Raw genomic sequence first — 14189 nt, 5'->3', positions numbered from 1 at the left:
TCAACTGTTTTGAGAAGACGGTAATTTTCCCTGAAGAGGGTTGTGCTGATAATCTGGAAATGACAGCTAGGCAGGTGAATGAGGCTATCGGAGATGGTGCAACAGTATTTATGTTGTTCGCAATGATGAATGTGAAAGAAAAGGTGGCTAGTAGCGAATTACCTGTGGTGTGTGAATTTCCAGAAGTTTTTCCTGAAGATGTAAATGAATTACCACCGGAAAGAGAAGTGGAGTTTTCTATTGATTTGATTCCGGGAACCAGTCCAGTGTCGATGGCACCGTACCGTATGTCGCCGTCTGAGCTAGCCGAACTGAAGAAGCAGTTAGAAGAATTGCTGGAGAAGAAATTTATTCGTCCTAGTGTTTCTCCGTGGGGTGCGCCTGTGTTACTAGTAAAGAAGAAAGAGGGTTCGATGAGGCTGTGCGTAGATTACAGACAATTGAACAAGGTTACTATCAAGAATCGGTATCCATTGCCGAGGATTGATGATTTGATGGATCAGTTGGTTGGAGCGCGGGTATTTAGTAAAATTGATTTGAGGTCTGGGTATCACCAGATACGTGTGAAAGATGATGACATTCAGAAGACTGCTTTTAGAACAAGGTATGGACATTATGAGTATTCTGTAATGCCGTTTGGAGTTACTAATGCACCTGGTGTTTTTATGGAGTATATGAACAGAATATTTCATCCTTATCTCGACAAGTTTGTGGTGGTATTTATCGACGATATCCTGATATATTCTAAGAATGAGGAAGAACATGCCGAACACCTCAGAACTGTGTTAGAACTGTTGAAGGAGAAGCAACTTTTTGCCAAACTGTCGAAGTGTGAATTCTGGTTAGAAGAAGTTAGTTTTCTTGGACATGTGATTTCTAAGAATGGTATTGCTGTTGATCCTACAAAGATAGAAGCCGTGTCTCAGTGGGAAGCTCCGAAGTCAGTATCAGAGATTCGTAGTTTTCTTGGCCTTGCAGGTTATTACAGGAAGTTTATTGAAGGATTTGCAAAGTTAGCATTGCCGTTAACTAAACTGACCAGGAAGGGACAAGCCTTTATTTGGGATGCAAAGTGTGAAGAAGGATTCCAAGAGCTCAAGAGGAGATTGACTAGTGCTCCTATCTTGATTTTGCCAAGTCCGACAGAATCATTTGTGGTTTATTGTGACGCATCACTAATGGGTTTAGGTGGTGTGTTAATGCAAAATCAGCAAGTAGTTGCTTATGCGTCGAGACAACTTAAAGTACATGAGAGGAATTATCCGACTCATGATTTGGAGTTGGCAGCTGTAGTGTTCGTTTTGAAGTTGTGGCGACACTATTTGTATGGTTCGAGATTTGAGGTATTCAGTGATCATAAGAGCCTGAAGTATCTCTTTGACCAGAAAGAGTTGAATATGAGGCAGAGAAGATGGTTAGAATTCCTGAAAGATTATGATTTTGGTTTGAATTACCATCCGGGTAAGGCAAACGTTGTTGCTGATGCATTGAGTAGGAAAACCTTGCATATGTCTATGCTAATGGTGAAGGAATTGGATTTGATTGAACAATTCAGAGACTTGAGTTTGGTATGTGAAGGTACTCCTACTAGTGTCAAATTGGGTATGTTGAAGTTGACTAGTGGCATTCTTGAAGAGATCAGAGAGGGTCAGAAAGATGATGTTGAGTTAATAGATAAGTTGACTTTGATTAATCAAGGCAAGGGTGGTGAATTTAGAATTGATGAAAATGGTATACTGAGGTTTGGTGATCGAGTGTGTGTCCCTGATATTGTTGAACTCTGGAAACGTATTTTAGAAGAAGGACACCGTAGTGGGTTGAGTATTCATCCTGGTGCTACCAAGATGTATCATGATTTGAAAAAGTTGTTTTGGTGGCCGAGAATGAAGAAAGAAATTGCCGAGTTTGTGTACTCTTGTTTAATTTGCCAGAAGTCAAAGATTGAGCATCAGAAACCGTCTGGGTTTATGCAACCGATGTTTATTCCTGAGTGGAAGTGGGATAGCATATCAATGGATTTTGTGTCGGGTTTGCCGAGGACTAGCAAGAATTGTGAAGCTATCTGGGTCGTGGTAGACAGGTTGACGAAATCTGCACATTTTATACCGGTGAGGATGGATTATCCGATGGAGAAGCTAGCTCAGTTGTATATCGAGAAGATAGTTAGTCTTCATGGTATTCCTTCAAGTATCGTGTCAGACAGAGATCCGAGGTTTACGTCTAAGTTCTGGGAAGGTTTGCAGAAGGCTTTAGGTACTAAACTGAGGTTGAGTTCTGCTTATCATCCGCAGACGGATGGACAGATGGAGAGGACAATACAGTCGTTAGAAGATTTGTTACGTGCTTGTGTGCTGGAAAAAGGAGGTACTTGGGATAGCTATCTGCCTTTGATCGAGTTTACTTACAACAATAGTTATCATTCGAGTATTGGTATGGCTCCGTTTGAGGCTTTGTATGGTAGGAGATGTAGGACGCCGTTGTGTTGGTATGAATCTGGTGAGAGTGCTGTGATTGGGCCAGAAATTGTACAACAGACTACGGAGAAGATTAAGATGATTCAGGAGAAGATGAGAGCTTCTCAGAGTCGTCAGAAGAGTTACTATGATAAAAGAAGGAAGACACTTGAGTTTCAAGAGGGAGATCATGTGTTTATGAGAGTTACTCCTATGACAGGAATTGGTCGGGCATTGAAGTCAAGGAAGTTGACTCCGCGTTTTATTGGACCGTTCCAAATTTCTGAAAAGGTGGGAGAATTGGCATATCGTGTCGCTTTGCCGCCGATGCTTGCAAACTTGCACGACGTGTTTCATGTGTCTCAATTGAGGAAGTACATTTCAGATCCGTCCCATGTGATCCAAGTAGACGATGTACAGGTAAAAGACAACTTAACGGTTGAAACATTGCCTGTGAGGATTGAAGATAGAAGACTGAAGCAATTGCGTGGCAAGGAAATAGCTTTAGTCAGAGTAGCTTGGGGAGGACCAGCTGAAGGGAATGTTACCTGGGAGCTAGAGAGCCAGATGAAAGATTCCTATCCGGAGCTCTTTGCTTGAGGTATGTTTTCGAGGACGAAAACTCTTTTAGTGGGGGAGAGTTGTAACGCCCGTATAATTTTAATATTAATTTAATTTTATTATTGGATTAATAATTAAAATTATTAAAGAAATTGTGGAAATAATGAATAAATGAGGTTTTGGCTTTTGGGCCATATGTGGAAATAGAGGAAGAAGGGGGGGTAATTCTGAAAAACCTTTTTCTAATTTTATTATTTCATAAACATTGGAATTGGGAAAAAGAAAGAGCGTGAAAGAAAGAAGTCAGAAGAACGAAGAACGTGAAGGAGAACGATAGAGGGAGAGACCAAGAATCCAGAATTATCTAAGGTAAGGGGGGACTTGTCTGATTATCATCTATTATCGGGTTAGGGGTTGGTAATGCTGAATAGATGTAGAATTCGGATCAATTGAGTCATATGATAGGTTTAGGGATTGTGTCAAATGTATGATATTTGACCCCTGTGTTTGAATCTATGATATATGTGTTGTTATAATCTCAATTGATGTATATTTGGTGCATTACGAGACGTAATCGGTGTTGTTTGTGCATTCTAATTCTCCATATTCGCACTGGTATGTGTTGGGGTGTTTGGGATACATGGAATGCTGTTTTTTTCTGCAGATTGGGGTTTTTAGAATCGCGGTTCGCGCCGCGTACATAGGGGAGGCGCCGCGAACCTGAAGGCAGAAGGTCAGGAAGTCTTGTTGCGTTCAGTACGCGCCGCGAACAGGTGACCGCGCCGCGAAGGCGTTGTTCCGATTCGTTCCGCGCCGCGAACATGTGGCCGTGCCGCGAAGGCGTTGTTTCGATTCGTTCCGCGCCGCGAATGTGTGATGGCGCCGCGTGCTGTTGATGTTTTGTGATATTTTAAGAAAGTTCAAAGAGGCATAACCTTCTAACCGTTGGTTCATTTGATGCGCCGTTTTGGGCTAAATGAACCTTATTAAACGATCTATGTGATGATGATTTGACTGGTTTTAGAATGATGATAATATATGTTGCTATTTCTTGATGATGATGATGATTGTAGCAAATATGTGCATGTTTTCGACATGATGATGATAGAATTGTGGTTGACTGATGTTAATATATATGAACATACTTGAATGATGATGATTATTGAGGATGATGATGATAATGATGTAAGTATGTTATATATGTTGCATTCATTCATGTGCATTGTTGATACTGTATCCATAAGGGAAGTGTTGGATCAGTGAAGGGCATGATTCCCATTGTGTGGAATCTGTGCTGGCAGGGCCGTATCTAGATGATGATAGATCGGTCATGGGTTATTCCCATTGGATGACGTTGGTACCACATGCATAGTGTCAGTTCATTCATATTCATGATTTATGACATGATTGGAGGTATTCCAGTGTTGTAAATGCTGATGATGCGTTGGTTGTTATTTGTTTTGTTTTGATTGTCTGTTTATGAAACAATTGGGTGAATGATGCAACTGTGACGTGTTATTGCTTTATAACCTTATAACATTTGTTAATTATGACGAGACTCACCCTTACATGTTGTCATTTTCAGACTGAGGATAGCAGCGGTTCGACTCGGTGAGGATTAGCTCATGAGTCAGTGTTTTTAGTTAGCGTCAGGTGTCATGCTCTGGTAGTTGTAACACTGGGAACGTTTGTTTGTAGTTTTGATTGTAACTCTATATTTATCTGTTTTGGTTGAAGTCTGATACATTTAGTAATAATGTAGACTTGATGTGGTATTTTTCCGCTGCGTAGAACATGGTTTGGATAATGAGTTATGATTTTCAGGTGTTCTAATGATGCATGACTTATGTGACGTGTATTTTTGTTATTTATGAATTGTGATACCTCTCTACATGTTACTCTGATTTAATAATTTGTTTAATTGCCGCGGGTTATTTAGAGGGGTGTTACAAGTCACATGTTTTGACATCGGGTTCAACATCTTAGATTCTGGTTTAGCATTACTACTAGCTTGAGGATGTTTCTTTGCACCAACAAATCCTATACCAGACATATCTCTTGAACTCTTTCCAATCTGTAAAATCTCTTCCAACATATCAGAACCACTGTTTAACATTTTGACAGATTTTGACATCTGATCAAGTTTGGATGTTAGCATGGTAACTTCACTGTTTATACCAGATATAGTTTCACGAAGCCCTGTGTTATTAGCCTCCAACTGAACTATGCATTTCTTCTGCATTTCACCTTGTTGACAGACTTCAGCACTTCTGATACATAGCTTCCTGTAAGATGCTGCCAATTCTTCAAAGGTTAGCTCATCTTCACTAGAATCTTCATCAGAGATACAAACACCAGTAAGGGCTGTGACATGTTTGGCAGATTCTTCTTCACAATCACTCTCAGAATCTTCATCAGACCAGGAGACTGACACTCCTTTCTTTTGTTTCTTGAGATAAGTGGGACATTCGGCTCTAATATGTCCATATCCTTCACATCCATGACACTGAATTCCTTTGCTTTGATTGTACTTTTCTTCAGGTTTAACCTTTCTGCTAGGGTCATAGGATCTGTTAGTGTCAGATGAGATGTTCTTGACATTTGGTCTTGACTTCTGATCCATTCTTCTCATAATCTTGTTAAATTGTCTTCCAAGCATGGCTATAGATTCAGATAGATTTTCTTCTCTACCTTCCTCTACTTCTTCTTGAGAGTTGGACACAAAAGCTAATTCTTCTTTTCAGTATTGTCACTGATCCCCATCTTAAAGGTTTGAAGAGATCCAATTAATTCTTCTACCTTCATATTGCTGATATCCTGTGCCTCTTCTATAGTTGTGACTTTCATATCAAATCTCTTAGGCAAGGATCTAAGGATCTTTCTCACTAGCTTTTCATCAGACATTTTTTCTCCTAAAGCTCCTGAGGTATTAGCAATTTCAAGTATATTCATGTGAAACTCATGAATACTTTCATCATCTTTCATCCTTAGATTCTCAAACTTTGTAGTTAGCAACTGAAGTCTTGACATCTTAACTTTGGAGGTGCCTTCACGAGTAGTTCTGAGGGTATCCCAAACATCTTTGGCTAGTTCACAATGGTGTACTAGTCTGAATATATTCCTATCAATTCCATTGAATAGAGCATTTAAAGCTTTAGAGTTGCCAAGAGCCAGCTCCTCCTCATCTTTGCTCCATTCTTCCTCAAGTTTGAGGGATGACTTGCCATCCTTTTCAGTAGTGACAGGATGTTCCCATCCTTTGTTTGCAGCTCTCCATGCTTTACTATCCAAGGATTTCAGAAAGGCCACCATACGAGGTTTCCAATAATCATAATTAGATCCATCCAGAATGGGTGGTCTGTTCACAAATCCACCACCTTCCTTGTCCATAGTACCAGAAAGTGTTGTCCCTAGATCTCACCCAGTAAGAAAAAACAGGCAGGGTGCCTGCTCTGATGCCAATTGAAATTCTGGAGTCAGATACGTGATGTCGAATAGGATGTCACGACACTACTATCTGAATAATTTTAAACTAATGAACAAGAACAAAACTAATAAATAACAAACAACACAAGAGAGTTGTTAACCCAGTTCGGTGCAAACACACCTACATCTGGGGGCTACCAAGCCAGGGAGGAAGTCCATTATAAGTAGTATCAATTTAGAGTAATACAGTTCAAGATTACACCTTTCACTTAATATCTACCCAATGCAACTTCAACCTAATACTACTTAGATCAGAGATTCCACTCACTCCCCCTCAATCACAGCAGCGATGAATAACACTCAACGAATATGAATAGAAGACACACTTCAAGGACACAGCTTGATCTTGCTTAAAAGCTTCAATCAAGTACAATGATACTCTTGCTTAAAAGCTTCAAGTACCTCTTACAACTCAAACAATAACACCTAGACCAAGACAATCATCATGATGATTGTTTGGCTCACAAGAAAGCTAGAACTTCGAAACCCTAATAACGAAAACCTCTTAAAGTTTCTCAATCAAAAACCGTACACGGGCTGCAGCTTCTTCATAATATATATAGCCTTCAAAACGCAGCAGCTGGGCCTTGGATCCAAATTAGTCTTTAACCTAATTAAACTAATTTCCACAAATCAAGGAACCAAAATAAGAGCAAATAAAGACGTCCTTGAAAAGATCAAACAGATCATAATCTGATATTTCCAAGTAAGGCGCATAGGATCTTAACAGATCACACAAACAGAATTAGTAATAGATAATAGCTACGGATGTCATGACATCGGCCTTGACATCAGGTAAAGGCCTGCACAAATAAAAACTTCACTACAGTAGAATGCATGTCATGACACCAGTTTTGACATGATAATATCACAATGAGTTTTACCAAAAATTACAACCAATCAACAACATCTACAGGAATAATGCCTTTCAAATACCAGAAGAATGTTTTGAAAACATATGAGAAGATTTTGTAAATAAATACAATTTTGAAATCAAAAGAAAAAGGAATGGGACTTACACTCTTTAATATTCAAGAGGCCCAGTATTTTGAATACTGGTTTACTGTTGTGAAAATAGTTGTTTGAAAAAGAATGAATTGAATGTTAAAGAAAGAATAGAAAGGGGTTGGGACATCCACTCTATTAGAGGCCCATGTTTGATTTAAATACTGTTATGAAAACAGTTGAAAGATCTTTGAAACATGTTAGTTTTTGTTGTTTGAAAACCTTGATCGTTTGTTTAATTGATGATTTGAAAAACAGTTTGAAAATTGTCAAATTAACTAGGATAAATACAAATCCTAAGCCTAATTAAGACCTAAATTATTAGGGTTTTATCAAAAAATATTTACAAAGTGGTTAAGTTTGAAAGTCAAAAGAAAGACTATATTTTCAAGTATTAAACATATTTAAAAAACATGTGATTTTAAACATAATTAAAATATATTTAAATAATATATATTTTGTGATTTTTTTTGATATTCTCAAAATAGACATAATAAATGAGAAGTGTGTGAAAAATCAAGTGAAAATGATTTAATTTGATGTGTGAAATAAATGGTTAAAGTTGTAAAGAAAAATGAAATAAACAAGTGGTAAAAATTTGGCTTTGTCTCCACCATGGTTTGAACCCACGCCATTGTGACCAACATACAAAATCTGGCCAACTGAGCTACGCGTTCAGTGTGAAAATAGAAAGTTTTCATTTGGTTATATGTGCAATTCAGAGATTATTTTGAAAAATGAAATAGAAAGGTCTGAGGGGGGGATCAAACCCCAGACCTTGTGGCAAGAGAAGTGGGAAGCGCATGTGACTGAGTGAGCTAACAATGTATTCGTTTAGAATACTCACTATAACTAATATATTTTAAACCTTTCCCTAAAAATTCAAAAATGGCGCGCCAAACACCATCTTCGTCTTCAACCTCAAGCTCCATCAATTTGAATTTTCGAACTCTCTCATTTCTCAACCAAATGCCAAGATGTAAACATCAAACTTGTTCTAAATTCACTCATGATTCCAGATATGTAACTATCATAAACTATAATTGACTATAGCTATTGAATTAATTTAAAAACCTGAAGAACCCTAGAATTTAAAAATGAAATTAAATGTTGATGCTGATGAATAAATGAATGACGGTAGAGGGCTTTTAACCCTTTGATGATTGTAAACAAGTGTAAGTCTAGCTTTGACACAAATATTGCGTGAGTTGAAGAGCTTAAGTTTGAAAACTTACCTCTAAGAACGAAGCTCGATGGCTATGGTGGATGAACCTCAGGAGGAATGGATGATTGCGAAAGCTTCATGGGACTTTGTTTATGCTTTTTGGGCACTTATTTCTCTTGGAAATCCTCTGAAATGCTCTACCCGACCATTCTTGCTTGAGCTTCAAGTAGAAATGGAAGGTAGTGATTTTGCACTTACAGATGAGCTGCGACCATCTGGATAGCTTCACCACACTCTAAGGAACGTGTCTGAATGCTTCACACATCCTGACACCCTCTGAATTGCTCTGCACTACTCCAACTGACTTTGCTCCAAAATGAAAGTGAATATGGTGTTCCTCCACTTCCAGAAGTGTTCCAGGTGCTTGGATTACTTCTAATGAACCTCCTAGAGATGTTAGAAGGCTTACTTTCAAAGGAAGAGCTTTGGTTAGAAGAATTCGATGCTTCTTGCCAAAGAACCTTAGAAAACAATAAGCTTGAGAGTAAGAAGGAGAAAGCAAGAATTGGAGTTTATTTGGTGTTCTTATTATGGAGGAAGACACTTCTATTTATAGGCAAGGAGCTCAGAGCAATTGGAGAGAGTGAGCTTTCTTAGTGAGGTAGTTTTGGTTTCTTGGTCATGAAGAAATTTCAAAAATATCCAAAATGCAATGATGGCTATTTGATTCCTCTTGATCCCAATCCCTAGCCCTCGATTTAATCTGATATTTAGGGATCAATTCTGATGCAGAGAGGCCTTTAATTGGCTTAGGTAAAGATTTTTTGGTGATTCATCAAGATTCCAAATTTGCAATGATTACTTAATCACATGGCATTGAATTCTTGCAACTTCGCCAAAAATGATGAAATAGTGCATTTGATTCCTTCCAAACTCTTCATATATCTCAAGGATAAGAATGCATCAATTGGTAGAGGTATTGACATAAAGTTTGCAAATTTCAAGCTTAGACATGACCTATAATTTCACTTCAAATGCCTAACTTTGATCAATCAAATCTCTTAGCTCAAGATGAATTTGGAGAAGGTTGAATACAATTTGGAAATCCCTTGGCATGTAATTCAATCCATTAGTTTGGTACTTGTCCAAAATCCTTAGGGAAATTAATGAAAAAGTCCCATAAAGTTTGAAGAAAACTAGGGTTTCTTCACTAGTTTCATGAATGCAACAACTTTGAAGCTCCATATCTCTCCAATGGTTAATTTTTTGCCAAAAACTTATATCTGAAAAAGTTGTTTATTGGACCAAAATCTACAACTTTAAAGTTGGGAGTTTTTTGAGTTGTGTAGGTGAAATTTTGAGATATTCCCTTCCAAAGTTTGAAAAAAACTTGAAAAACACTAAGAAAAATTTCTAAGTATGAAAAGTCAAACTTTGCCTTTTTGATTCTTGATTGATTTTTCTTGGTCAAATAACTTTAATATTCAAATATTGATGATTTTGATCCTTAAAAGTTCATGGTTGACCAAAAATCCAAAAAGTCAAAGGTGTTGTTGTACAATCAACTTTTTCGGGTAAACGGTGATTTTGTAGATTTCAAATGAAACAAGCTATCCTCATCACATAGATAATATGAGTGGATCATATGGGGATAGTAGATTATATTGAGCCATGGTTTGAGTTGTGATACCATGGCCTGATTAAAAATCAGTTGTCTAGATGAATTAGGTCAAAAACCCTGATTTACGAGTCAGATGAATTTGATGACTGTGGCTCTTGAATTGAAGTATAATTATCATTGGATATTGACATAGGGATCATTTGAGGATGAATGGATTTTTTGAATCATGCCTGGAGATTTTTAGGGTTTCCCAAATGTGAGCCCCGATTATAGTCCCTGATATGCTTAAAGCCTTGAATAATGACCTGAACAGGTCTGAGTTTTGATGTCAGATGTTTAAACATCAAAAGTAGATGGATGAACCACCCCATGCCCTATAATTGGGTTGAAAATCATTTCCTTGCATGATTGATCCTTTGCCTGAGTTTCTTGTTCCTATGAAAACCCTAGTCTGAGTATTAGGTGGCCAAGTGATCTCTCTGGGAATTTGTCTTTGAGTTGATGAAATAACTGGAGATGTGACATCTTAGGGGGGGGAGGTCAAAATTAGGGTATGAAAGATGCTCTTATTTAAGTTTCTTCCATCTGGAGGGAGGAATATTGACATCTTGGTCTCTGCCGAATGGAAGAGACTTAAATGCCAAAGAATGGCCGAATTTTGGGCACTCCTGAGATGTCGCGGTGATGACAAAGATGCTTGTATACAAATGGATGGCAATTTAGAATGCGTTTTCCATCTTCTTTGACTAAGAGATGTGGCTTAGAAAAGGGTAAACAACCTCCCCTCGTTTCGGATTTCCGATCACGAAACTGGTATCAGTTGTTAATTTGGACAATATCTCAAATAAAGAGAAAATCTCCAAAGGTTTGATTCTTCATCAAACTTCCCGCCAATAATTGTTGGAGAGATGCCATCTGATGGTGAATGGAGGACTTATCATACTTTTCTTTAAATCTGATGTCTTTGAAGAAATGCCATATGATCATGTGTCCTTTTGAGGGACTAATGACTATCTTGAAGGGGATGAATTATCCTCTGAGAGAGACTGCCATTCAATTGTTCATGCTGGGAGGTTAATGGACTATTTTCAAAGCGAAAACTACCATTCATTAACTCTGATGGGAATAAATTCCGTGGTAGTAGACAAATGGTTTTTTGAAAAGAAACTGCCATTCATCGACTCCGCGGGGATCAATAGTAGACAAACTGTCGGGGAATATGAAAAAACGGTCTTCTTGAAGAAGGCTGCCATTTGTTGACCCGACTAAGGAAATTCTTGGTAGGGGATAAACTGTCTTTTTGAAGAATACTGCCATTTATCGGCCTGCCGTGGAGAACTCTGAGTGAACAGACTATCTTTTCGAAGAAGATTGCCATCTGTTGGCTCTGGCTGAGGAATCTGAAAGTGGACAAACTGTCTTCTTGAAGAAGACCGCCATTATTCGTTTTGCTGGGGAGATCGAACAAACTATCATCTTAAAGAAGACTGCCATTTGTCAACACTCTGGGGAAATCCTGAAGCGAACAAACTGTCTTTTTGAAGAAGACTGCCATTTGTCATTCTTCTGCAGGGGAAGCTGCCATTCATTGACTCAGTGGGGGAATCTTGCTGATCCTGGTTGTGATGAAATCATCGCCTTAGTTGATGACGCTTGACTTGAGTATGCCATGCTGAACTTGTTGAGGTACTGTAATTGAGAGAAAACGGTCTTGATTTAGACTGCCGTTTGTTTGTTGTGCATGAATTCCGTGGCAAATTCGCTGGGGGGACTTGTGAGGAAAAGAAGATGTGGTAGATATGAAATATGTCTTTGAATTGTCACCTAGATCTGTCTAGGGATCCTTGCTGAAGATTTGCCGATAGCGAAAACTTGTGGGCAATTGATGAAGATTCTTTTGACAAGGATGATGCTCGCCTCTCAAATGGAAGAGTCTCTTGTTCGAAAAAATTCCCAACTTGGGGTTTACGCAATTTAGGCAATAGTATGATCAAAGCCCAACTAGACTATGCTAACTGTGAAGACATATTGTGTAATGCATGAAGTATGAATGAATGTTATGATAATTATGAAGTGTAAAGTGAATGTGCAATTGTCGTGGATGTGAAATCCGGAGGTGCGACTTGAATGTTTGCTGATCGGAAGATGTCTTCTTCTTGAAAAATGTGTAATTTGTACTTTGTTGAGGATATCTGGTTACCGGTGAACCACTGTTTTGAAGTGGAGAAATGATTCTAAGTAAAAATCCGTTATCGCGAGATATTCGCAAAGCGACTTCGTGGGGAAACTATGTTCCCGGAGTCTCAACCGTTCTCGGAACAACTGTTGGCATTCTTCCTATCGTTTGCAAACCTTAGAAAGAAATTTCACCTTTATTTTGCAAGTAAATTCGTTTTATTTTGAAAATGTTTGTTTCAAGAAAAATGACTATCAGACTTAAAAAATGTAATTTTAAGAAACTGAATAAGACTCGATTGCAAAGAAATGGGCATAAAGCTCAAATTTTTATTTATATGAAATGGTAATCAGCGAAAGGCATGATTCCATGGAGTATTTACAAAGTTGGAAATTGGTAATTTTTGGAAAAAGGGTTACGTTGAAGCGTGACGACCATAATCTCTCCCTTTCACTTAGAATTGCGATGTATTCGTGCTTCGTAGAAGATGACCTACGAGATGATGAATACGCCGCTATGGATTTTCCGAATGATCAAGTTTGTCCTGAACAAGTTACTTGCCATATATCCCTAACTTTTGCATAGATTACCCCTTTCGGGTTTTAAATCTACCGGGATGATTGATTTTTTTTTGTCTCTAACTTTTTCCTGGATCGCCCTTTCGGGTTTTCAATCCACCGAGATGATCTTTTTTGCCTAAGTCGCTCTTTGCGAGTTTTCAAATTAGCGAGCTTTGTTTTTTTTATTATTTAGGCGAAGTATTTCTTGACTGTGTTGACGTTTACAGGAGGGTGAATTCTTCTCCATCCATAGTTGTGAGTATTAAGGCACCTTCCGAGAAAGCTCTCTTGACCACGTATGGGCCGTCATAATTGGGAGTCCATTTGCCTCTTGAATTTGTGAGAAAAGATTGAATATTTTTTAGCACAAGGTCGCCTTCTTTGATTGTGCGAGGTCGGACCCTTTTGTCGAAGGCTTTCTTCATTCTTTGCTAATATAGCTGTCTGTGGCATAAAGCTGTCATGCACTTTTCTTCGATTAAGTTTAACTCCTCGAATTTGTTTTGACACCACTCGACTTCTGTTAGTTTTACTTCCATCAAGACTCTCATTGATGGGATCTCGACCTCTATAGGTAGGACTGCTTCCTTTCACGGATTTCTGAGCCTGATACTCAATGTCGTATTCTGATAACAGCATATACCAATGGGAAATTCTCCCAGTTAAACCAGGTTTTTCAAAGATGTACTTGATTGGATCCATCTTGGAGATCAACCAAGTAGTATGTCGAATCATGTATTGGCGGAGACATTTGGCAGCCTAGGCCAATGCGCAACATATCTTTTCGAGCATGGAGTAGCGGGATTCACAATCAGTGAATTTTTTGCTCAGATAGTAGATGGCATGTGTCATACCCCAATTTTTGACCTAAGATACCACCTCATATCATTTGCATATGCATCATTTGCATCTCTAACAAATTGCATAGTTTGTGTTTGCTACTTGTGACTCAGCAGGATTTAATCTGGAAATCACTCATCAGTACAAGTAACAATCAATTAGGGTTTTGTTCTCCCTTCATCTCAAATAAATTATCTTCATCAACAATCAACATTTTGGTCCTCAGAGATTCATTTCAACAAGCTCAAAGGCTCTGAATCGACTGAATCAGGGTTTTGACTGAAGACAGCACACTCCTGACTTTTGCTCAGAATTTGCCCTA

The sequence above is a fragment of the Vicia villosa genome, linkage group LG3, assembly GCF_029867415.1.
Source record: "Vicia villosa cultivar HV-30 ecotype Madison, WI linkage group LG3, Vvil1.0, whole genome shotgun sequence".
Lineage (NCBI taxonomy): Eukaryota > Viridiplantae > Streptophyta > Magnoliopsida > Fabales > Fabaceae > Vicia > Vicia villosa.
Note: the sequence above shows the minus strand (reverse complement) of the source record.